This window comes from Chiloscyllium plagiosum, unplaced genomic scaffold (genome assembly GCF_037043375.1).
Source record: "Chiloscyllium plagiosum isolate Xiang-an unplaced genomic scaffold, Cpla_swu_hap1 HiC_scaffold_6, whole genome shotgun sequence".
NCBI lineage: Eukaryota > Metazoa > Chordata > Chondrichthyes > Orectolobiformes > Hemiscylliidae > Chiloscyllium > Chiloscyllium plagiosum.
In genome coordinates, this window is record NW_028270144.1 from 79,249,655 (window position 1) to 79,254,428 (window position 4,774).

Below are 4,774 nucleotides of genomic sequence, written 5' to 3' on the forward strand. Positions count from 1 at the left end.
ATTCTCCCCATGTCTGTGTGGGTTTCCTCCCACAGTCCAAAAATGTGCAGGTTAGGTGAATTGGCCATGCTAAATTGCCTGTAGTATTAGCTGTAGGGGAATGGGTCTGGGTCGGTGTGGACTTGTTGGACTGAAGGGCCTGTTTCCACACTGTAAGTAATTTAATCTAAAAAGTATTGACATCCTTCTGTAAGTAGTGTAGAGGCCTTTCTGCTATTATGTGTGTATTGTCAACGCAAATCAGCTGTAAAGTGATTGATGAGTCTGTGAACGCTGTTTGTAAAACGTGAACTTTCACATACGTGTGCTGGCTATTACATGATTCTATTCCCAACACTTTAATTGTTGCAGTGCGCAAAGGAATACAAAGTTTATGATAATAGGGTCCCTGCGTCAACATCACATGTATGTTGACTTGCGCGCTTTGTTGTGAAGTGCTTTTTGAGAAGTACTACGTAATTGTCATTCTTTTTTTTGCAAAGTTTGCTGTGTTACCCATAAATATGGGAGGACGAAGTAACAAGAATGTTTGTAAGGAGCATCTTGGTGATAAAATTGTGGGTGGTGAATGTAAAAGAAAGGCTATAACACTTGAAGGGAAGCTAGATGTTACAAAACATTTTGAACGTAGTGAAATAATATGATATTGTTTGTGCAACAGTAATAAAGGAGTCTACATTACACAAGGATTAGAGACATTGCAGAAAAAATTAAAGCAAGCTGTATTGCTGGAACAAGCCTGAGCGCCAGCAAATCTGTGAGATCACAGCCAAAGGAACTTGAGGAGATGGAGTGGCTTCTAACTGTGTGGATAGAAGATCAAACGATAAAGCAATCTGAGACCAGCTTTCTCACCACAAAAGCGAAAGTCTAATTGATTTATGAAGACCAAAAGAAAAAGCTGAAATCCTGCAGATGTGCCTGCCTTTAGTACCATTAGTGGCTGCTTTGCTGGTTTAAAGAACCACTATGCTTTTCAGAATGTGAAGTTATGTAACGAAGCTGCCAGTGCGGACAAGAAATGTGCGACGACATTTCCTTCATTGGTCAAAAAATTGATTGAGGAAGAAGACTACAACTTAGATTAAATCTTCAATTTGGATGAGTCGAGTTTATTCAGGAAACGAATGTCATCACGAATCTCCATTTCTAAGAATGAAGCACACCTTCCAGGCTTTAAAGTTGCAAAGGATCATATTACTGTATTGTTGGATGCCAATGCTAGTGGAGACTTAATGCTTAAACCTGTGTTAATTGTACCATGCTGCCAACCCGTGAGCCTTGAAAGGTTACCTGAAGGCCACTTGAGGTGTCTACTTCGGGCCAAGCGAAAGAGTTTGGATGACGGGACAGATTTTTTCTGACCTTATTGTTCATGTTTTCAAAGATGTTTCTAGAAATTATTGCAGAAAAAGAAAAGTTTGGATTTCAGGAATCTCCTCATTCTGGACAATGCACCAAGCCATCATCCCACCATTGGTGAGCTTTCTGAAAACATCAAAGTGCTATTTATACCTCAAAACACAACTTCTCTCATTCAACTCATGGACCAGGATGCAATAGCAGCTTTTAAAGCTTGTTGTTGAAGGCACACATTTAAGAAGCTGATTGCAGCTACTGAGGGGGCTAATGAGGGCAGTGTGCTTCTGTTTTGGAACAGTTTCAACATCAAGAATGCTATTGACATCATTATGGTGGCCTGGGGTGATACCAGTAAGGACTGCTTGCATGCAGTTTGGTGGAAGCTTCTCCCAGGTTGTCTTCACGATTTTAAAGACTTTGAACTTTCAGAGGAGCTCCCAAGAATCAAAGACATTGTGTTGCTCTTGCATAGCAAGTTGGCGTTGAAGAAGTAGAGAGTGAGGATGTTGGAGAGCTGCTTGAGTTCCATTGTGAAGACCTCTCTACAACTTGTTGCTGAAGAGGAGATGGAAGCTGGAGATGAAGAGGATGAAGTCCAGGATGTTGCACCACAAGAACGTTTCACTTTTCTTTTGTCTTCTTTTTGAGGGAAGTTGAGAAGCAGCTGTGTCTCTCAGAAGACAATGATTATAGTGCAGAATGCAGCTGGATAGCAGTTTGTGGCATAAAGTCTTATCTAGCACCCTAATAACAGTTTCTTTATGAAAGATGGCAAAGCAACAAAAACTATATGTCTTTTTTAAAGAAGCGATCAGAAGACAATGAACAGCCATTCACTTCTGGATTAACTACTTTTCATCTTAACCCTGCAACTACATCTGAAGGTGATGATGATAATGACCCTCGGCCCCTGTCTTCATAACTTAGCATCCTCAAAAGCATCCGCCTCCCTACATCAAGTCATCTTCAATGTTTTTCAAGGTAGAGTGTTACATGTACTATATTATTTCATTATTAGGTATGAATTTAACATTTATTTAAACTGTGCTATCCTCTGTACTAGGCTAACAACTGTATTTGTTTCAATTATGAGCAATATTTTTGGTGATAAGCCCCAACCCTATTTTTTCCATAAAACCTGTCACTTTTATTGCGTGATTTTCTATAGTGCGAGGTTGCACAAGAACACAACTATCGCGTTAAAACAGAAAGAAAGAACTGTACATCATCATCCAGATGCAGTATCACAATGCCCTGCGCAATTGAATCATAACCTCCATGCTCTTGCGTTCCATTCCCCTCACAACAAACTATAATATTCCATTATCTTTCCTGTTTATTTGGGGTACCTACATACTGTGATTCATGCACTAGGACAACCAGATCTTTCTGCATCTCGAAACTCTGCAAAAACTCACCATTTAGATAATATGCTTCATTTTCTTCTGTCTGCCAGAATGGACAATTTTACACTTTCTCACATTGTACTCCATTTGCCAGATGTTTGTCCATTTCACCTATCTATATGCCTTTTTAGGCTCCTTATGTACTCTTCACAACTCACTTTCCTATTTATCTTTGTGCTATCAGCAAATGTAGCTACCACACCTTCGATCCCTTTGTCCACATTGTTTATACAAATTGTAAAAAGTTGAAGCTTCAGCATTGACCCTTGTGACACATCACTCATCACAACTTGTCAGCCTGAAAAAGGCACATTGGCACCATCCTTGAGATGGATTTCTCAGGACTACGGTAAAGAATAATTGACTAGTGGAGGATGTGTCCTATATTTCACTTCTTTTCTCTCAACCTCCTTGAGGAATTCTTGCTTTGGATAATCTTGCGGAAAAAAAATTGAAAGCAAATTATGATTTACTCTGAGTGCAGTATCTTACCAGTTACCCAGAGGCCTGAGCTAATAGTCCTGAGAGCAAGAGTTCAAAGCTGTCTGTTTAGTTGAAAAGTATGTCTTGATATAAAGAACTGGTGTCACAATCCTATGGAATTGGACAATGGACAGGAGATGAGGCAGGACATTTTTGTTGTTGATGAAATCAAATGCAGTGAAGAATTTGTGAATGGCAAGAAGTGATAGCACACCATTGCTACAACAACAGAGATTTCACTCATGAACGTATCCAAGGTTATGTTGGTGGTGTATCACAAAGTTGTTACCGGTGTAGAAGGAGGCCATTTAGCCCATTGATTCTGTACTAGCTCCCTGAACATGTTAACTTATTGCCAAAGCTTTTTTGTCTTTTCTACTGTGACAGATATACAGGGATTTGAATGAGGAGTTTTGAGTGAGGTGATATAATGCTGGGAAGTGGTACCGCATTTGAGTAGATTAGAAAGTATAGCTGTGGAGTATATGTTGGAGAGCAGATATGGATTAGGTATCAATTTATTGAGAGAAGTGATGATGGGAGTTTTGAAAAGGAATGAAGAAAAGGGCTATTAACAAATGAAGAAAATGGCTATTAACAAACTGAGCTTTTATGGTAACCTAGAAGAATTAGGTATGCCGTCAAAAGATGGTTATGGGGAAGGTGAAAAAAAGCAGAGTTTGATCTCTTAAAGGGAAAATGTTTGATGAGAGCTTTGATGGAGAAACAGGTGAGTCTTGGCAGGATTAAGAACTTCTCTAAGTTTCAAAGTGGAATGACGTTTGATAGGTATTCAGAGCTGTCCAGATGTATTCAACCTCAATAATGCAATCAAAAACTCTTTATTATTGATATTCAAGATGGTGAAAATAAGGATGTTAAAGACAGAAGCAGTAGAATGACAGCAGTTTTGATGCTGGGAGAATTGAAAGTTTCTGTCTGAAACAGTGATGAAGCTGAGGGACATTTCTTATTTTATGGATAACTCTAGAGGATTAAAGTAATGGTCAAGTCACCACAATCCTAGCAGACCATAAGGCTACTCTCTCATTAGAGAGAGAGAGACAGCGTGCCATGGTGGCAGTTTAACCTGAGGGTCACATGCCTCAACTTAAAGGGAAGAGATTGAGAAGGAGAAACCTTCATGGTAACCTCAGTTGGTTTGGGAATTGAACTCACACTGTGGCTGCTACTCTACATTGCAAACCAGTTCTTCAGTGAACTGAGCTAACCAACCCCATTCAAGAGCATTAATCAGAGGATGTTGGCAGTGAATGGATTAAGACAGTGTTCTGAGGTGGGCTGATTGATGATTGAGAATCTTTGACGCCAGAAGCTGTGAAAGTGACAAGGTTAGTGTGAGTGCATTGGACAGCTTATGTAGAGGGTGAGATTGTGTATAGAAAAGATGGTAAGAAGTCATAGAAGAAAACAGCTTAAGAGCAGATGAAAAATTGTTTTATGCTAGGATGAGACAAAAGGGTGTACATCTGGATGAAGAAATTTGTATGATGCTTGAAAAA

General features: G+C 39.5%; 1 pseudogene; it reads left to right on the forward strand.

Annotated features, from left to right (window-relative positions):
- Window positions 1-503: 503 nt before the first annotated feature.
- LOC148149790 (putative CENPB DNA-binding domain-containing protein 1) lies at window positions 504-2,284 on the forward strand (annotated as a pseudogene).
- The last annotated feature ends 2,490 nt before the right edge of the window (window positions 2,285-4,774 follow it).